The sequence below is a fragment of the Schistocerca gregaria genome, chromosome 5, assembly GCF_023897955.1.
Source record: "Schistocerca gregaria isolate iqSchGreg1 chromosome 5, iqSchGreg1.2, whole genome shotgun sequence".
Lineage (NCBI taxonomy): Eukaryota > Metazoa > Arthropoda > Insecta > Orthoptera > Acrididae > Schistocerca > Schistocerca gregaria.
Genome location: NC_064924.1, coordinates 560420359 through 560442788, shown reverse-complemented (window position 1 = coordinate 560442788; position 22430 = coordinate 560420359).

Below are 22430 nucleotides of genomic sequence, written 5' to 3'. Positions count from 1 at the left end.
TTTCTGAACCTGCGAACCACCCTACATTCGGCTAAGCTTTTGTGGCAAACCGCCTAAGAACAACTTTCCTGCTGGCTGATGCACCAGCCTACGGTCGTTATCGATCGTGAGGATTGGATCTGGGCCTGTACTCCTCCCTATCTCGATAGATAGCGAGCTGCGCGTCACATTACACGAACAGGCCGTAAGTGACAGATATCCTCGTGATTAATGTGCTTGAAAAGCATTGTTTCTTTACAGTTATGGCAAAGCTGTACTGAGCTGATTTATCTCTTCACAGCAAGAGCGTGCTGGTTCTTCGGTAACGTGACTGTATTTGCCTAAGCTCGTGCTCACGACGATTTTTTCCGTAATGCTGATAATGGGCTGGAAGAGCTAGTGTCTGCTTGTATGACCATACAGCCAGTGTTAACATTATGCACAGATATTACGTTAATCTGCCTACACCAGGTGAAGCATACATTACAGACATTTATCCGATGTCTCACCCTCGTCTTACCTATTGTGAAAACTATCCCCCGCGTAACTTTAAGGGTGTCTTGCAACCTGACTAACGATATTCTCGAATGTTTGAGCAGGACTGCGCTTCCGCAATTGCTGTAGGACTCGTACAGGGCCTAAACTTGTTGACTCGTTGGTCTTTTTAAATTTACACCCCTCAGACGCTCAGAAATCGTTTGCTGTGTACGGCCTGGCGACCTGAGCGTTCCTGAGCCGGGGACTGGTAAATGCCGCCAGTCCTCTGTCACCGCAAGCTCTGGGCAAGATTCAGGTACCACCGTGCTGCACAGAATGTTGTGTGTCTCAAGGAACGAGGATCTTGGTTTGGCAGCCTGGGTCGCGAGGGTGATAAAAACATCTATGTAAAAAAAAAAAAAAAAACTCCTTGTTAAAGTGTTCTGCGAACGTGCACTGCGCGCCGTGGAGATGAACAGCCACCAGCGGGCAACCTCTGGGAAACTAGCCGCACCTCAGTTGTATGAAGCTTACCCAGGCCTGTGGGGCTCTGCCTGGGAAGACTTTTATGTCTCTAGTTGCTCGTGGTACTAACATGGAACCTGGGACTTTTTATTTTGCACCTAGCAAACCCCTGGTAGGCACCCGCACCCAACCTAATAAGAGGGCTCGGGTAGCCAGCTTTCCAAACACGGGAGTAAATAAGAACAACTCAGTAAAGAGTGACAGAATACAAGCTGGTGTTCAAAATGTGTTTTCAGTATTAAAAAGTAAAGAAGGAATTACGAGAAAGTCTCTCTCTCTACATCGAGAAGGGCTTAGACGGAATTGCCAGGAATCTCAAATCTATAAAGTGGCTGCGAAATGGGACGCCATTGATTGAAACATACAGTTCCTAAGAAGATGTTAAGTTACAGAAAACAAAGTGCCTGGGGGAACGTGACATCGACTCAGAGCTCCACAGCACCTTGAACTTCAGCGAAGGTGTTGTGTCGTATAGGGACCTAGTTAATACTCCTATAGAAGAACTGAAGAGTGAGTAGGCTCTGGAGGGAATTGTTGATGTTCAGAAATTATGAAAAGCCTGGTGAAATCCGACTCTTTCATTCTTAGTTTCAACGCCAACAAACTCCCACAGCACGTCAAGCCTGCTTTTCTTAGCCTCAACATATGGCCGTATGTCCCAACCCCAATGTGCTGTTTTCAATGCCAAGGTTTTGGGCGTGCCACATCAGGATGTAAGGGAGAAGAAAGGTGTGGCAACTGCAGTAAGACCACTCATAAAGGAGTTGTTTGTTTGTCTCCTGCCAAATATATAAATTGCTCCAGAAACCATCCTGTATGGAATCTTTCTAGAGGAACGAAAAGTACACTAAACTAAAAATAACAAAGCATATGCTCTAGTGTTAGGCCAAAAAAAAAAATCTACAAGTCAGTGCAGTCTCCCCCATTTGCTACATCTTTTGCATAAAGTCTTCAGAAGCCTACTCCGAAATCTGATGCCTATTCCTAAATGGCAGTTGCGAGTGTTTGCACTAACACCTGTATGCGTCAGTGCACTTGCGAGACAACAAGTGTTTCAGAGCCTGTAGCCCTCCCTCCCCCCCCCCCCCGCCCCCATTAGAGCAAAAAAAAGGTACAGTGGGCAACATGGGAGAGCCCCAGGCATCTCCAACGGCTGAGGCTGTTCAGAAACCCAGCACTGCCATTAGCACTTGTGCTCCAACTCCAGCAAAGCCCTCAAACAGAGAAAAGCTAATGTCAAGCAGCAACAACAGGAGGTAAAATCTAATGCCAAACCGTTGGAGCATGTCGACATGATTTTCCTTGATGCTTCATCTCTCTCTTGCCCAGATGCTGATGGAGTATGAGTTACGGGTGGGACAATCACATCGCCCCCTGACTGAACCTCCACCCACTGCAGTCTCTCCACTTCAGCAGAGAGACAGGACGAAGGTACTGCCCCCATAATAAATGGCTCCCATACTTCAGTGGAAATTGAAGGGGTTCAGGACACACGTGGAGGAACTATGTCTAGTATCTCAGAGTACACCAGTGTGTCTGTGTCTCCAGGTGACTAATTTCCATCAGTCATACACCCCTGAGCTACGACGCTATGTACTTCACAAAAAGGATGGCTTGAGTGGAGAGAGAGCTGGAGGAGGTGCCAGTATTTTCGTCAGTACTGCTGTCATTCCTCGCCTCTCTCCTTTACAACGAATTTACGAGCAGTTGCCATATTAGTCCATGTGAATCATACATTGACAATATGTTTCCTTTACCAGCCCCCACATGATACGGTCGACAAAGAGGCTCTCAACGACCTTCTTACACAGCTCCCCGCTCTTCATCCTCTGTGATGATTTGAATGCACACAATGTGTTTTGGGGCTCTGCAGCTACCTGCCTCAGGGGTAGAGCAGCTCAGAGACTTCTCATGTAATCATGTGCACATTTGCTAAATACAGGGTAGGACACGCACTTCTGCACCGCAACTGGGTCATTCTCTGCCATCGATCTCTCGCTTTGCTCTCCAGCCCTTGCTAATACCACCACTCAATGGGAAGTATTCTACGACTTGCATGGAATTAATCACTTCCAATCTGGATTCAGCTGCCAGATGGGTTGGGATCCGAAAGGAAAACGCCTCTATAGGTGCTCAGTGGGTCGAGGTATGGGTGGATCACGTCACCAGAATGATACACCGCGCCGCTGAAGAGGCAGACTGTCCCTTTGTGAAGCGACGAATGCCGCTCTGCAGTCAGGACTAGGCATGCAGCTTTGCGTAGGTTCAAGTGCTGGCCAACTGCAAAGCATCTTGTAGCCTTTGGCTGGTGTGGGCAAAATGTCGTCAGATTATCCGGAAGAGCCAGAAGAGGTCGTGGAAACCGTTCCTGAATACCATTAATCGTTCCATGAAGAGTTCACAACTGCCATTTTCCATGTGGAAACTGGATTCTGCATTGTCTACAGCTCATGACATATCTCCTGGTCAAGACAGAATCCATTAAAGTATGGTACATCACCTCACAAGCTGAAAGAAAGAGATCCTCCTAGAACATTTTAATACCATTTAGGCATCAGGTCTTTTTCCTGACTCGATTCGTGAGGCTGTTTTAATTTCTCTTTTAAGACCTGGGAAAGACCGTACATGCCTGAGTAGTTATCGTTGTGCTGCCCTGACTAGCTGCGTGAGAAGAACGTTGGGAAGGATGGTCATCCGCAGCCTTGACTGGATCTTACAATCCAGGTCAACTTTTACAACCTGGGCCTCCTGGAGGGGGGGGGGGGGGGAGGGGCTATACAGTACGTTTTCCTGAGCAGGCATCTAGACATCTCCTTCTACGTATATTTTTCACACAGAGAAGGCCTACAATGCTACACGGAGGCATCTTATCCTGGGCCAGCTTCACGAATGGGGTTGTCGTAGATGTTTTCCCATTTTTATTAGGTCCCTTCTCTCGCCTCGGTATTTTCGACACCGAGTCGGTGACGTACTGTTTTATCGCTTTGAGCAGTAGAAAGTTGGCCCTCAAGATAGTGTTTTAATTGTGACTGTCTTTGCCATAGCTATTAATAGTATTACATCAGTAGTAAATAGTCCTGTCCAGTGTTCTTTTTTGTGGATGACTTCTCTGTGTTTTGGTCTTCTTCAAGTCTTGCAACGACAATGCGTCAGTTGCATCCAACTCTTCGACCTTTGGATGAATGGGCGCAGAAGAGAGGTTTTAAGTTTTCAACTGAGAACTCTGTGTGTGTTCTTTTTAACCGGTCTCGTTCCGTTTTAGACCTTCCTGAGTTGAATATGAGGGACACTGCTCTTAACTGTAAAGACAGATTTCTGGGCCTCATATTTGATCATAAAAGTATGTGATTGTGACATAGTAAGGACCTGAGAAAACGGTCCCTTAAGGCCGTAAGTACTTTATAATGTCTTAGCCACATTGCATGGGGAGCAGTCAGGATCTGTCTGGTTCAGTTTTACAGAGCCTTTGTGAGCTCTCGGATAGATTAGGGGTGCACAATGTATAGATCTGCGAGCCCTCTTATTTAAAGACGTGGTGCACTATGAAGGGATTCGGTTGGTCACTGGGGCATTCAGAATAAGCCCCATATCAAGCCTATGAACGGAGGCTGGTGAACCATCACTTCACATCAGGCGACAGCTACTTACCTGCGCCAAGCATATAAAACACTGTCCACTACATGCTCACCTGCATACATTGCTCGTCCTCCAATGGAAAAGCTTTTTCGTAACCGGCATGAACAATGAGGACGTATGGCATTCGCAGAAAGGATTGCCTTTTCGAGTTGGACGTGGCCAGTCTTAATGTTTTACATCAAGGCTGGAGCAGATTTCCACCTTGCCCCCTCCAGAGGCCCAGAGTTATTTTAGATTTGACCAATTTTAAAAATGTTAGTAAGCCAGATTTTACATTCTAATCCTTGTTTTTTAACATTTCAGATATGCGTCGTGGTTTCAAAATAGTCTGCACTGATGGCTCCAAACAAGGGAAGTATCTCGACTGCTCTGAAGGGCTCCCCAACCATGTCACCAGGATTCGCCTACGTGATGAGTACACCGTTTTCTAGGAGGAGCTCCACGCTATCCTGAAGATACTGAAGCAGATACAAACGGTTTCCCATCTGCTCCAAATCCATTAGTGCCTTATAATCGTTACAGGACCTATACCCGACTGAGAAGTTGGTACATGACCAAGTGCACTCCCTCCAAAGGCGGGCAAAGCACGTGTTAGTCTGTTGGGTGCCAGTGCATGTAGGGATACAGGGAAACTAACAGAAGCACGTGTTAGTCTGTTGGGTGCCAGTGCATGTAGGCATACAGGGAAACTAACAGAAGCACGTGATAGTCTGTTGGGTGCCAGTGCATGTAGGGATACAGGGAAACTAACAGAAGCACGTGTTAGTCTGTTGGGTGCCAGTGCATGTAGGGATACAGGGAAACTAACAGAAGCACGTGTTAGTCTGTTGGGTGCCAGTGCATGTAGGGATACAGGGAAACTAACAGAAGCACGTGTTAGTCTGTTGGGTGCCAGTGCATGTAGGCATACAGGGAAACTAACAGCAGCACGTGTTAGTCTGTTGGGTGCCAGTGCATGTAGGGATACAGGGAAACTAACAGAAGCACGTGTTAGTCTGTTGGGTGCCAGTGCATGTAGGCATACAGGGAAACTAACAGAAGCACGTGTTAGTCTGTTGGGTGCCAGTGCATGTAGGCATACAGGGAAACTAACAGAAGCACGTGTTAGTCTGTTGGGTGCCAGTGCATGCAGGGATACAGGGAAACTAACAGAAGCACGTGTTAGTCTGTTGGGTGCCAGTGCATGTAGGCATACAGGGAAACTAACAGCAGCACGTGTTAGTCTGTTGGGTGCCAGTGCATGTAGGGATACAGGGAAACTAACAGAAGCACGTGTTAGTCTGTTGGGTGCCAGTGCATGTAGGCATACAGGGAAACTAACAGAAGCACGTGTTAGTCTGTTGGGTGCCAGTGCATGTAGGCATACAGGGAAACTAACAGAAGCACGTGTTAGTCTGTTGGGTGCCAGTGCATGTAGGCATACAGGGAAACTAACAGAAGCACGTGTTAGTCTGTTGGGTGCTAGTGCATGTAGGCATACAGGGAAACTAACAGAAGCACGTGATTTGTGGCTCTGCATCTACCTGCCTCAGGGGTAGAGCAGCTCAGAGACTTCTCATGTAATCACGTGCTCATTTGCTAAATACAGGGTAGGACACACACTTCTGCACCGCAACTGGGTCATTCTCTGCCATCGATCTCTCGCTTTGCTCTCCAGCCCTTGCTAATACCACTCAATGGGAAGTATTCTACGACTTGCATGGAATTAATCACTTTCCAATCTGGATTCAGCTGCCAGATGGGGTGGAACCCGAAAGGAAAACGCCTCTATAGGTGCTCAGTGGGTCGAGGTATGGGTGGATCACGTCACCAGAATGATCCACCGCGCCGCTGAAGAGGCAGACTGTCCCTTTGTGAAGCGACGAATGCCACTCTGCAATCAGGACTAGGCATGCAGCTCTGCGTAGGTTCAAGTGCTGGCCAACTGCAAAGCATCTTGTAGCCTTTGGCTGGTGTGGGCAAAATGTCGTCAGATTATCCGGAAGAGCCAGAAGAGGTCGTGGAAACCGTTCCTGAATACCATTAATCGTTCCATGAAGAGTTCACAACTGCCATTTTCCATGTGGAAACTGGATTCTGCATTGTCTACAGCTCATGACATATCTCCTGGTCAAGACAGAATCCATTAAAGTATGGTACATCACCTCACAAGCTGAAAGAAAGAGATCCTCCTAGAACATTTTAATACCATTTAGGCATCAGGTCTTTTTCCTGACTCGATTCGTGAGGCTGTTTTAATTTCTCTTTTAAGACCTGGGAAAGACCGTACATGCCTGAGTAGTTATCGTTGTGCTGCCCTGACTAGCTGCGTGAGAAGAACGTTGGGAAGGATGGTCATCCGCAGCCTTGACTGGATCTTACAATCCAGGTCAACTTTTACAACCTGGGCCTCCTGGAGGGGGGGGGGGGGGAGGGGCTATACAGTACGTTTTCCTGAGCAGGCATCTAGACATCTCCTTCTACGTATATTTTTCACACAGAGAAGGCCTACAATGCTACACGGAGGCATCTTATCCTGGGCCAGCTTCACGAATGGGGTTGTCGTAGATGTTTTCCCATTTTTATTAGGTCCCTTCTCTCGCCTCGGTATTTTCGACACCGAGTCGGTGACGTACTGTTTTATCGCTTTGAGCAGTAGAAAGTTGGCCCTCAAGATAGTGTTTTAATTGTGACTGTCTTTGCCATAGCTATTAATAGTATTACATCAGTAGTAAATAGTCCTGTCCAGTGTTCTTTTTTGTGGATGACTTCTCTGTGTTTTGGTCTTCTTCAAGTCTTGCAACGACAATGCGTCAGTTGCATCCAACTCTTCGACCTTTGGATGAATGGGCGCAGAAGAGAGGTTTTAAGTTTTCAACTGAGAACTCTGTGTGTGTTCTTTTTAACCGGTCTCGTTCCGTTTTAGACCTTCCTGAGTTGAATATGAGGGACACTGCTCTTAACTGTAAAGACAGATTTCTGGGCCTCATATTTGATCATAAAAGTATGTGATTGTGACATAGTAAGGACCTGAGAAAACGGTCCCTTAAGGCCGTAAGTACTTTATAATGTCTTAGCCACATTGCATGGGGAGCAGTCAGGATCTGTCTGGTTCAGTTTTACAGAGCCTTTGTGAGCTCTCGGATAGATTAGGGGTGCACAATGTATAGATCTGCGAGCCCTCTTATTTAAAGACGTGGTGCACTATGAAGGGATTCGGTTGGTCACTGGGGCATTCAGAATAAGCCCCATATCAAGCCTATGAACGGAGGCTGGTGAACCATCACTTCACATCAGGCGACAGCTACTTACCTGCGCCAAGCATATAAAACACTGTCCACTACATGCTCACCTGCATACATTGCTCGTCCTCCAATGGAAAAGCTTTTTCGTAACCGGCATGAACAATGAGGACGTATGGCATTCGCAGAAAGGATTGCCTTTTCGAGTTGGACGTGGCCAGTCTTAATGTTTTACATCAAGGCTGGAGCAGATTTCCACCTTGCCCCCTCCAGAGGCCCAGAGTTATTTTAGATTTGACCAATTTTAAAAATGTTAGTAAGCCAGATTTTACATTCTAATCCTTGTTTTTTAACATTTCAGATATGCGTCGTGGTTTCAAAATAGTCTGCACTGATGGCTCCAAACAAGGGAAGTATCTCGACTGCTCTGAAGGGCTCCCCAACCATGTCACCAGGATTCGCCTACGTGATGAGTACACCGTTTTCTAGGAGGAGCTCCACGCTATCCTGAAGATACTGAAGCAGATACAAACGGTTTCCCATCTGCTCCAAATCCGTTAGTGCCTTATAATCGTTACAGGACCTATACCCGACTGAGAAGTTGGTACATGACCAAGTGCACTCCCTCCAAAGGCGGGCAAAGCATGTGTTAGTCTGTTGGGTGCCAGTGCATGTAGGGATACAGGGAAACTAACAGAAGCACGTGTTAGTCTGTTGGGTGCCAGTGCATGCAGGGATACAGGGAAACTAACAGAAGCACGTGTTAGTCTGTTGGGTGCCAGTGCATGTAGGCATACAGGGAAACTAACAGCAGCACGTGTTAGTCTGTTGGGTGCCAGTGCATGTAGGGATACAGGGAAACTAACAGAAGCACGTGTTAGTCTGTTGGGTGCCAGTGCATGTAGGCATACAGGGAAACTAACAGAAGCACGTGTTAGTCTGTTGGGTGCCAGTGCATGTAGGCATACAGGGAAACTAACAGAAGCACGTGTTAGTCTGTTGGGTGCCAGTGCATGTAGGCATACAGGGAAACTAACAGAAGCACGTGTTAGTCTGTTGGGTGCTAGTGCATGTAGGCATACAGGGAAACTAACAGAAGCACGTGTTAGTCTGTTGGGTGCCAGTGCATGTAGGGATACAGGGAAACTAACAGAAGCACGTGTTAGTCTGTTGGGTGCCAGTTCATGTAGGGATACAGGAAACTAACAGAAGCACGTGTTAGTCTGTTGGGTGCCAGTGCATGTAGGCATACATGGAAACTAACAGAAGCACGTGTTAGTCTGTTGGGTGCCAGTGCATGTAGGGATACAGGGAAACTAACAGAAGCACGTGTTAGTCTGTTGGGTGCCAGTGCATGTAGGCATACAGGGAAACTAACAGGCCGACTGGGCTGCTGAGGAGCACTGCAGAGGACCGATTGTGGCACAGTGTCCTATTCCGTGCATCCTGCTGTTTCTGTACTACATATGAAGTTCAGAGATGAGGAATTGGTGAAGTCACTATCCAGTTGTGGCTTTCGTCCTGCCGGGTGCTCATGCGGGATGAAGGGACCCTCACACGTCTTCGCATTGAGCACTGCCTTCTTACACATTATTTTTTACTACGGCGGGAGGATCCCCCGTTTTGTGTTGCTACTGGCGTACAAATCACTGTATGCCACATGTTAACAGGGTGCATTTTACACAGTGATGCAATGGCAGAAGCAAATATCGATGGGGACCTGGCCTCTATTTTAGTTGATGATGATACAAGTGTAATTAAAGTTTTAAAGTTTTGTGATGTGTCTGGACTCTGGAGGTTGTAGTGCGTTGCAGACTGGCTGGGCCATCCTTTTTTTTTGTTCTTGCTGTCAGACAGCCACGTCCACCTGCTACATTGTTTTAACTCCTACCACTTTCTTCCCGTTTAGTTGATGTTTCATTACTGGCATGATACATCGTTTCGTGCTTCCGTGTGGGTACACATATAGTTTTCCACATTTTGTTGCTTTTCGTTTCCATGCTGCTTTATGGTCTCGTGTAGAGTACTTTCCCGACGCTCGTCTCAAACTGTTTTCACTCGTCCCCCTGAAGACCTTGCTGTCGTCCGCCAGCATCAACATATCATCCATCCATCTTTAAAATTACAACTGTTATTTGTGTGTTAATTGAGCATCAGCAGCAGCTTTTTTCCCCCTCATGACTGCTGAATAGTGCTGGAAATAGCCCTCCGATTTGAAAACAAATGCGACACAAGTTTACATTGCCTTGAAAATGTTTCAAACTGCGAAGACATGTTGGATATAAATTATCGCTAGTAATTCCAGCAACTTTCGCCGTCACGAACTGGAGCCGCTTGAATGGCATTGTATGTGTTTATCTGCGCGGCTTTCCTTGAAATGAGAGCTGTAGCAGGTGTACTTTCAAAGCTTTGCATATAAACGACTGCTGTGCGCGGTCGTGCATTCATTATTCGGCTCGTGTGTGTTGACTTTCGTTACTGCACCTGTATTTGAATTCTCTGTTGTTTCTGTTACGAGGAACCAATCGGTACGCTACGCAACAGCCGATAAACGCATGTTGCCTGCGAAGAGCTGTTCTTTTCTCCATCGGCAGATGACGTTCGGAATGTATCCGCATGATTGCGGCCCCTGCTGCGGCAACTCTTTTATTTTGTTTTTGTGCTCCATATCTGGAAGAGCGGTCTTCAATTAGAATGCGTGCGGGAGCACCTCCAAACTGCAGGTCTGTATTCTCGAGCCGTTATAACAGGAATTAAAGCGAAGCGCCTGCGCAGCTGTTAGTTCTGCGTAGTTACTGCCTCACGCTAGTCCTGTGACGCGGCGTTTCCTCGTTCTCGTTGGCAATGTCATCAGCAAAGACGAGAGAACGGAGGCCACTTCCAAATTAACTTGTCTACGTACCATCCGTTGCTCTCGTTCTGTTTCCCCTACCAGAATGGGTGAGTTACGTTGATGAGTGACAGAGACACTAGCTTATTTTTGGGTAGATTGAGAGATTTAAAGCTATTTCCTTCCCACTCTTTCTTCTTTCTTCTTGTAATCTACTGGTTTAAAGATGCACTAGATTCTTGATGTTGGACCCCAATTAATTCATGCTCGTATATTTTTAAGGCATTCACTCTATTTTGGCTTGAATTTCGAAATTACTTTACAAAATTTACGTATCAGAAAATACGGTAGCCTAAGTTATAACAAAAGAAAATAAAAACGTTATGTAACTTTAGCAGATGGACTGAGGACGGCAAATGATGAAAAACCGGATTCTGAACTCTTCGTCATACGCGACGTCTCTGTAAAGGACGACATTAATCTCTTACCCCGTGTTTCACTCAATCTGAGCTTGTGCTGCGACTCATAATGACCCTGAAAGACAAATGCGTTTTCGTCCTTGGCTGTTATACAATCACACTCAGAATCAGTCTGAAATTGATTCATCGCAATAAAACACGAAACTACAGGGTGCGTCAAAAAAATGTATACACACTTTGAACTGTCATAGACAATTTATTTCCCGTTCTACAAGGTTAAAATCTGTGAGAAAGTAATGTTATGTTTCTTCAACAGGTGGCAGCAGTGGAAAGGAGGTAACTGCAACAAGGCGGACGTACGTTTGAGCTTTGAAGCGCGGAAGCAGATAATTAGGTGGTACTGGAAGTTTGAGAATGTATCTGCGGTTCGAAGACAGTGGAGAAGTGAGTATGGTACAGAACCACCTTCAAGGTCAATAATTACACGTCTACGAGACAAATTCGAAATTCATGCAACAGTGTGTGATGTGCATAAAGGTCGATCAGGGCGACCTCGTACAGCTACAAGTGATGATTCCACAACTGCGGTCTTGGCACTGTTTCAGCGTTCGCCTCAAAAATCTTCAAGGCAAGCGGTAGGTGAGAGTAATGTAAGTGCTAGTAGTGTGCTACGCATTCTGAAGAAAGGCAAGTTTCGTGTGTACATTCCAAGGCTGTATTAAACAGCTAAGTGACGACGATCCAGATCGAAGGTTAGAGTTTTGTGAATGGGTTCAGGAGATGGTGAGACGTGAACCGGGAGTTAATGGTAGCATAATTTGGTCGGATGAAGCCCAATTCAAACTCAATGGAACTGTCAACAGGCACAATTGGGTGTACTGAGCTGAAGATAAGCCTCACATTACAGTTGAAAAGGCTGTGAATTTGTGGTGTGGTTTGTCTACAAGGGGACTCATTGGGCCTTTCCGCTTTGAAGGTACTGTTACTGCAGAAACGTATCTAACAATGCTTGCTGACTCCATATTCCCTGCCATTCATGCACTATACGGTAATGATGAGTTCTATTACCAACAAGATGGCACCCTGCCGCACTATCATAGGGACGTACGAACATTCCTGGATCACAATGTGCCAGGCCAGTGGATAGGACGCAGGGCACCAATCGAGTTTCCTGCACTCTCTCCAGACCTCACGCCGCTGGATTTCTTCTTATGGAGCACAGTAAAAGATGAGGTGTACAAACGTAAACCACGTAACCTGGACACACTTTGGAATGAGATTCAGGTGGTGTGCGCAGAAATCTCATTGGACACTTGGTACGATGTACGGAATCAGTTGTGACTCGTACTCAGAAACGTATTGATGCTGAAGGCTACCAGTTTGAACATTAATCACATTTGCAAAGTACATTTATTTTTCCAACTGGACTTTAAGCTTTCCATTTGCAGAAATTTAACATTGTAGAACGGGAAATAAATTTTCTGTGACGCTTCAAAATGTGTATACATTGTTTTGAAGCACCCTGTATAAAACTATATAACAGGGCATATGAATATGATACCTTAAAGCTATGTTAGACGAAGAGAAAGATTTTTGAAAACGAATATTCAGTGTTTTTTATATAGATAAATTACGTAGAAAGCTCACGAACTTCACTTGACGTGGTAGAAGAAAGAGCGAGACGGAGCGACATTGGTGCGCGCAGTCACAAGGGACGTAGTAAATGATACACGTTGTCCTATTATTAGGTTTATTCTGAAACTTAGCACTATTCCAAATAACATTTCAAATGGCCTTGGTGGAGCTATTGCACTGACTGAGCGACTTCAGTATGACTGATCAGGACAGGTATCCTTATTAATCAAGGAGGTGGAAAGGAGCAGTAGAAAATACGTAAGCGGAAAGGCTAGGAAATCATGAGGGCATTTGTTTCTACGAGGTGTTCTCTCCTCAGTAGATACACTGTTGCAGAAATATAAGATATGATGAAGACAGTGAAGAATCTTATTCCATAAAAACTGAAAATAACTCTGTAGATCAACTAGACATAAAAAATTTAAAATGAGCCTCAAATGCAACAAAAAACAGAAAAGCTACTTGCTTAGATGGCATTAAAACAAAATTAATCAAATATGGAGGAACAATTTTAGAAATTGGCTCCCTCCATTTTCAATATATGTTGGAGGAACTGTTCTGCACCTGAAACTGGAACTAAACTGAAGCTATTTCTACATTTAAAAAAGTGCTAGGAAACATTTAGAAAATTATAGAGGAATAAGTTCATTAAAATGTACGGAGAAACTATTGCTGCTGCAATAATTTCAGAAGAACAATCAGGCTTAAAGATAGAACGCTCGTGTAATGATAATATATTTATAAGAAGGCAAATTACTGAAAAACGACGGGAATTTGGCTTACAAACGCATTTAGTATTTATTTATTTGAGAAAATCTTCAGAAGGTGAGGAGATCTCATTAGTGGAAAATATTGGAAATAAAAGTTTTGCCACAGGATCTTACCAACACCATGAAGAGTGTATATGTAAATACAAAAACAGTTATAAGTAAAGTTTCTAAAATTTCAGATGAAATTTTGATAAATCACGGTGTTCCACAAGGATGCAATCTATCACTTACTTTATTTAATCTACATACTGACGACCTAGTTATGAAGTCGAAAGATGAAATACCCTTAGGAATTAAAATAGGATCTAGGGTACCAGTAAATATTCTGTTATATGCTGATAACCAGATGATGCAGGAAAGAGAAAACAATTTAGAGACACCGTTGTATAGATTGAGCCCAACGCAATATATTACAAATTAACTATATCTGCAGATGAGACGAAGATAATGGTCTTCAAAGGAAAAAATCCAGTCAGATCGCAGATAAGAATGAGTGAGGAAATTTTAGAACAAGCATCCCTCTTCAGTTATCTAGGATGTGATATTAGCTTTAACTATCACAACAACATTTGAGAAGAAGGTTGATATACACTCCTGGAAATGGAAAAAAGAACACATTGACACCGGTGTGTCAGACCCACCATACTTGCTCCGGACACTGCGAGAGGGCTGTACAAGCAATGATCACACGCACGGCACAGCGGACACACCAGGAACCGCGGTGTTGGCCGTCGAATGGCGCTAGCTGCGCAGCATTTGTGCACCGCCGCCGTCAGTGTCAGCCAGTTTGCCGTGGCATACGGAGCTCCATCGCAGTCTTTAACACTGGTAGCATGCCGCGACAGCGTGGACGTGAACCGTATGTGCAGTTGACGGACTTTGAGCGAGGGCGTATAGTGGGCATGCGGGAGGCCGGGTGGATGTACCGCCGAATTGCTCAACACGTGGGGCGTGAGGTCTCCACAGTACATCGATGTTGTCGCCAGTGGTCGGCGGAAGGTGCACGTGCCCGTCGACCTGGGACCGGACTGCAGCGACGCACGGATGCACGCCAAGACCTTAGGATCCTACGCAGTGCCGTAGGGGACCGCACCGCCACTTCCCAGCAAATTAGGGACACTGTTGCTCTTGGGGTATCGGCGAGGACCATTCGCAACCGTCTCCATGAAGCTGGGCTACGGTCCCGCACATCGTTAGGCCGTCTTCCGCTCACGCCCCAACATCGTGCAGCCCGCCTCCAGTGGTGTCGCGACAGGCGTGAATGGAGGGACGAATGGAGACGTGTCGTCTTCAGCGATGAGAGTCGCTTCTGCCTTGGTGCCAATGATGGTCGTATGCGTGTTTGGCGCCGTGCAGGTGAGCGCCACAATCAGGACTGCATACGACCGAGGCACACAGGGCCAACACCCGGCATCCTGGTGTGGGGAGCGATCTCCTACACTGGCCGTACACCTCTGGTGATCGTCGAGGGGACACTGAATAGTGCACGGTACATCCAAACCGTCATCGAACCCATCGTTCTACCATTCCTAGACCGGCAAGGGAACTTGCTGTTCCAACAGGACAATGCACGTCCGCACGTATCCCGTGCTACCCAACGTGCTCTACAAGGTGTAAGTGAACTACCCTGGCCAGCAAGATCTCCGGATCTGTCCCCCATTGAGCATGTTTGGGACTGGATAAAGCGTCGTCTCACGTGGTCTGCACGTCCAGCACGAACGCTGGTCCAACTGAGGCGCCAGGTGGAAATGGCATGGCAAGCCGTTCCACAGGACTGCATCCAGCATCTCTACGATCGTCTCCATGGGAGAATAGCAGCCTGCATTGCTGCGAAAGGTGGATATACACTGTACTAGTGCCGACATTGTGCATGCTCTGTTGCCTGTGTCTATGTGCCTGTGGTTCTGTCAGTGTGATCATGTGATGTATCTGACCCCAGGAATGTGTCAATAAAGTTTCCCCTTCCTGGGACAATGAATTCACGGTGTTATTATTTCAATTTCCAGGAGTGTATATCAAGCTATCTGACGACCAATTGGAAGAACTTTGGGACGGAAAGCAAGACAAGAAACACAAATAAAATTCTCTAAAGTTATTGGTTGTACCGACTCCTGGGTGTGTTTCCAACTCAAAGAAATGTCATATACACAAGCAGTAGCGATGAAGTTCATGACATATGAAAGAGACTGCAATAAAATCTATAAAATAAAGAATGAAACGATCACATCACGTTTAAAGATCTCTCAGTTAATGACAAGATAGCACAGAATAGAGTAGAATGAAAGGATCGTGTTCAAAGAATGACAGACTATAGACTGCCAGAAAAGATAATGAATTATTGGCCGACTGGAAACAGAGAAACAGGCAGATCCTGTAAGAGATGGATGAATGGAACAGGTAATTACAACACCTAATCCCTGGATGGAGATGACAATGACAAGTATAGCTTTCGTTTACCAAGCTAAAATCACCTTAATATTGTGGTTCCTTCCGTATGGGTTGATTTCTTAACACCTTCTCTGGGCAATATGCCGTCAGGAAAAACCGTGCCAGCGGAAAAATGGGCGTAGTTCCCCCTGTGAACGCATTATAAACCAAAGCACTTGCTACAGAAGTGGAAGGAAGACACTAGAAGATAAATTCACTAAGTCCTACGAATTTCAAGTGGTATCGTTCAAACCTGGTTTCTGACCACTCATTCTGCTCAAGAAATTCTGTAGAGTACAGTGGAGAAATCCTTGTGGGGGTGACTAATGGAAAGCAAGCCGCCCTTCAAATACCTATGTTGAAAGTTGGTAGAATTTACACGCACGAAGTTCATCGACATAATAGGATTTCGTCGCTGCACAGATTACCTACATTACGAAAAGTAACGACTAAGCAGGTTCAGAACCAAAATACTTTATCGTAAGTGCACTCCAGAGCAGCACATGTTATTCACCATACTGCCAGATACTCTTCTCCAAAAACCTTCTAAAAATGCCAGACGCCGGTTTCTAAACCAAACTGCCTGAGTGGGGATGGCCGACAGCCAATGGTGAGGAAAAACGACCCCAGTCAGGTGAAAGATTACTAAAAGTGTTGGCTCAGCCTCCCGCTATTTACCGAACACAAAATTCGAACAAGAGATGGATGGAAAATTACATAGTATCTGTGCTGGTCTGGCTGACCACTCGCTAGCGGAACATTTAAAAAGAGAGGAACAGATTGTTGTCTATGGTCCGATCAACCTCAAGTCAACTTTGGAAGGTACAATTTCAACGGATAATCTCATAGGAGAAGCAAGGAAGACATATCGAATGCCGATCGCACCGTTACTACCATTAACTATTTAACTATACACTGAGGAGACAAAATTCATGGAGTACCTCCTCATATCGTATCGGACTTCCTTTTGTCAGGCGCAGCACAGCATCTCGAAGTGGCATGGACTCAGCAAGTCACTGGAAGTCCCTTGCAGGTATATTGAGCCATGCTGTCTCTATAGCCATCCATATTTTCTACCGGTTTATGAACAGCAAGTCCATAAACGACTCCAAATGGTCTCGATGTAGCCGAACCTAATCATTTACAGTCAGTGATCGATTCAGTAGGACCCAGCCCATTCCATGTACCCACAGCCCATATCATTATGGAGCCACCACCAGCTTGCACAGCCCATGGGTCCACGGCTTCGTAGGGTCTGCGCCACACACTGCTCCTACCGTCAGCTCGCACCACTGAAATCGGGACTCATCCCACCACATCAGGGTTTTCCAATCGTCTAGGGCCCAACCGATTTGGTTCCGAACACAGGAGATGAGCTACTGTTTGCTGTTAGCCAACGCACTCTTGTCGGTCGCCTACTGCTACAGCCCATTAACGTCAAATTTCGCTGCACTGTCCTAACGGATACGTTCGTTGTACGTCCCACATTGACTTCTGCAGTAATTTCACGCATTGTTGCTTGTTTGTTAGCACTGACAAATCCGCGCAAATACCGCTGCTGTCGGTCGTTAAGTGAAGGCTGTCGGCGACTGCGTTGTCCGTGGTTATCGGTAATGCCTAAAATTTGATATCCTCGGCACAGACTTGACACACAGTGGGTCTCGGAATACTGAATTCCTTAACGACTTCCGAAATGGAATGTCCCATGCGCCTAGCTCCAACTACCATACCACGTTCAGAGTCTGTCAATTCATGTTGCGCTCCCATAATCACGTCGGAAACCTCTTCAAAAAATCGTGTAAGTACAAATGACAGCTCCGATTACGCACTGCACTTTTATAACTCGTGCGTGCTATGTTATCGCCATCTGTTTCTGTGGATATTTCTGTCCCATTACTTTTGTCACGCAGCTGATAGCGTCGAGAAAGTACGCGGATATGGGTTTACTGCAGTGTGTAGTTTTATATGTCGCGTCATCGTGTGGACAAGATCCAAGAGGCTAAATCCGTTTGGCTGTCATAAGCTTTTACCCTAGAAGTATGCAAGAAAATATACGTTATGCATGAGACACGCACAACACTGGTCTTTTATTCTACAATATATATTATTTGTTACACGAACCGCTTTTTAGATGTTACTCCATCATCAGATACAAAGATAAGTATTCATAATGACAGCTAACAGCTGAAAGCCGGTTCGTGTAACAAGTAATAAACATTGCAGAGTATTACACCAGTGTTTTGTGTGTTTCATACGTAATGTATAAAGTATTCTACCAAGAACCGACGGCTCAGTCAATCAATGCTAGGAAATGTACTATACTGAACCACTAAAAAGTACGGACTGACCGCCAAAAATTGCGATCAAAACTCATCGGAGCAAAACAGCTGATTTCTATTTACGACTGGCATGAGTCTCAGACGACGGGTTTAAAGAAGTATGTTTGTCCCACAATAGAGATGGGACTAAGTATTCTTCGTTGCTACTGTTATGATTGACATTAGTTAATTCCGTTAGCTATATAATAATTCTATAAACGTTAAAGAGGGTCTTAAACGTTCCTTTCATTACCGACACCAGCTTCAAATCACGAGATACCTCTACTACGCGTCGCTTGTTTGTGACGTTCCTATGCTTTGTTTTCACTTTCCAAGAATCTATTAATTCGTTTTAATGTGCACATTTATTCTATAGGTTTTGAACTAGTTTTCTCGTCAAAATTACTTTCGAGTGTGACAGGCTTTAATGAAAGCGATAAGCGGGAACTCACAAAGGAGCTAATTCAAGCGGAAATCCTCAGTTATTAGTAGTGAAGGTAAACAAGGCAGAAACAGTCGATGGTGTAGCGTATAAGTGAATTCATCAGAATAATCTTAAACGTTCACCCTGAACCATTAGCATAAACGATCAGCAACTCGACACACTTATAGCATCCGCTATGAAAAGGCGGTGAAAGGTACTGTCTGGAGCCAACAATAGAATCTCTGTCCTAGAAATGTTGCCGTTATCACACTTTTCTTTCATTTTTCAAGCCGTTAATCGCACCACATAGCCTCCTTAATGGTAACAAAGAAGCCAATTAGCCGTTACTTACTTTCGCTATCCCTCCCTCGAAGGCTTTTATTATACATCGTTAGATCTGATTTAATCCTGCTAGTCGCAGCAACAATTCAGTGCTGTCAGCCGCAACTGATTCTCCAGTCTCCATAGTCATTCACTGGCTAAAGTAAATGCAAAAGAATATTGGGAATACAGAGCGGCCGGCCGGAGTGGCCGAGCGGTTCTAGGCGTTACAGTCTGGAACCGCGTGACCGCTACGGTCGCAGGTTCGAATCCTGCCTCGGGCATGGATGTGTGTGATGTCCTTATGTTAGTTAGGTTTAAGTAATTCTAAGTTCTAGGGGACTGATGACCTCAGAAGTTAAGTCCCGTAGTGCTCAGAGCCATTTGAACCATTTTTTGAATAAAGAGCGAGAGTAACGGACACTGGTAAACAACATGCGTGCATCCTGCGAGCCACAATTTCCCGCGTTACTTCGCACATTTAGTACGTAAGATTGTGAATATGTAGTGGCGTTCATAGATCTCTCGTTTCCTTGTGGCGATTAAAGTACCGACCGAGGTGGCGCACTGGTGAGCACACAGGGCTCGCATTCGGGAGGTTGACGGTTCAAACCCGCGTCCAGCCGTCCTGATTTAGGTTTTCCGTGATTTCCCTAAATCGCTTAAGGCAAATGCCGGGAGTTTTCCTCTGAAAGGGCACGGCTACATTCCTTCTCCATCGTTCCCTATGCCGAGCTTGTGCTCCGTCTCTAATGACGTCGATGTCGACGGGATGTCAGACACTAATCTCCTGCTCCCCGCGATTAAAGCATATTTAGATCCAGTGTACGAGCACAAATGCGCTGCACTCAGCCGTCACCGCCCTATGCCAGCTAATAAAGCTTCACAGTGAAGCAAAGTCACACTTGGTACTTGCTTCTTGAGACCATCTCGATCAAACGCTTGAAAAGGGGCTATGCACTGCACCATCCTTCATTTATCTCATCTCTCGTGCAACAGACGATTGCTCGCCAGTATGCTGCACACATACACTCGGGATGAACAGTAATAAAACCGACAAACACCACGGACAGATCCCTGACTAGAAATGGTGGAAAAAAGTTTCCATGAATACCCGTCCAGAAATGGACGGTGTGCGCGAAATGATAACAAATCGTCTCGGAACACAGTACAGAGCTGCATCGCATCCACGTGACGACAGATGTTCACAGTGGCACCCATTGGATTACAGGTAATAGGGACAGCAGCGGTTGTTATGGAGGATAGATATAATTCTAGTTTGTCTTACACAGTGTTGGCGGGCCACTTGACTGGCTCTTGTGCTACTGTTCATCTCAGTATCCTATGGAACCCGGTCCTCCATATCTGGTGTTCACGCAGTCCGCCTCTTCCCTGCACTTTCATCTGTCAGAAAGTACCCATGATCACACAGACTCCCATAAATGGCTTGAAATGTTGTGTGATGCGACTGGTGTCTGTCAGGACACTGGTTTTGGTTTAACCGTGCTCCATCTCGATTGTTTCCATGTGCTTGACCGCACACAAACAGCATCTTAGTTTGTTCCCGACATAAATACCGGACCATTATGCTTCTTACAATATTCCGCGTTAATCTCGCAGCCTGCAACACACAAGGAACACATAGCACGTGGTCAGAGGCACTGTCGATCGTCAGCACCATCTCCCGGGTCAACGATGCATTTCCGGACACATGTTCATACGACCTTTTTTTCCTCCATTCACAGTTAGGAATGCTCCCTGCAGTTTGTCGGTTTGGTTAATGTTCATCCCGTATATCCTTGTCATCCCTCTGTCTTCCGAGATCGACTGTCGCGGCACGTATCGAAGTGACAATTTTTGTTCATAACTGGAGCAACAGCGATCTTTTATCGTAATTTAAGAGAAACAATCAGCAAATGGTGCTCATTTGTCTGGTAGCCTGTTTCACTCATAGACAGACCATCTTCAGATCAGTAGGTAACTTTGAAATTAAGAGAGCAGGCCAGGAATAATACTGATATTCATCTTATATGGCGTTAAGTAAGCAGCATACTTACAGAATAAAAATACAACATATGTATACACACTGCTGACGCGTAGCATCCCTGGGCTAGCTATCTGTTGATGAAAGGGGCCTGCTTGCATTGCACGGGCAGCAAGTCTACCCATCGCATCCTCGCGTCATCATAGGATATCTACATATAGTATTTTTATTTTGTAACTACGTTGCTTACTTATTGCTATATAAGATGAATGTATTATTCCTGGCTACTTTGTTAATTTCAGAATCGAATACTGGTCTGAAGACCGTCTTTCTACGACGGAAATTGCTTACCAGGGAAACAAGCACCATTTCCGATCTAGACTGCTGTTTTGGTTAAATGATGAAAAACAATCGCTGTTGTTTAAGTTAGGACCAAAAACTAATAGTATTGCTACAGTCTTTGACACCCTTACCAGGAAGGATTAAAGGAAGTCTTTGAATCATTTCAGAGCAGGGCTAGTAGATTTCTTACCGGTAGGATTGATCAACAGGTAAGTATTACAGAGATGCTTCGTGAACTCAGACAGGAATCCATGAAATGAACACTACGTCATTTCGCTGAATATTATTGAAAAAATGTTGGAAACCTACTTTTGAACCTGTCTGCAGAACGCTTCTACCGCCACCAATGCACATTTCGCGTAATAACGACGAAGATAACAGGAATAGGAGTTGTTGGGAGTCATATAGACAGTCGTTTTCCCCTCTCTCTACTTGCGAGCGAAAAGGGAAAGAAAATAGCTAGTAGCGCCACGAAGTACCTTTCGCCATGCACCATGCGATGGCTTACGAAGAGGACTATGTATCCAATCTAGATGTAGAAGATGATAATAATTGTTGTGCACTGACCATGACTGAGATCTGGGAGGAAGGCAACTACAGACAGGAGAATGATATGAGGCACCAGTTTTCATGGTTTCCTCACAAAGAAACAAGACGTCTCTTAGGCTCAATTCCCTTTACTACCACTGCATATCCTTTCCCTGTAGGTTCTGTACGCTCTCCTAGAATAAATAGCTATTCAGTCTCAATCACGCAATTAATACGTTCATCCTGCTAGGCGACTGCAGAGTTTGTTTTGTAGTATGTTGTCTATTTTTTCCTGAGTGAGTCTTTTTAAGAGCGATTCCTATAGCGCAGCCGTCACTTCAGTATGCAGTCACCTTTAGTAGCACCAGAATTCAGCATTTGTCACTGTCCATGGCACTGTGTTATAGAAGCATATTGTACCATAAAACTACTCTAAGGTATAAACTAATTTTATTTATTTTGCGCTTAAGTAACTTTAACATCCGGATGGTGCACACAAACATAGCTTTCTGTTCAGCGCTTAACATTATTTACTCTACAATAGCGGTAGTATATAGCATTGGTGACTGAGATGGTCTCTGTATCATCTTTCTT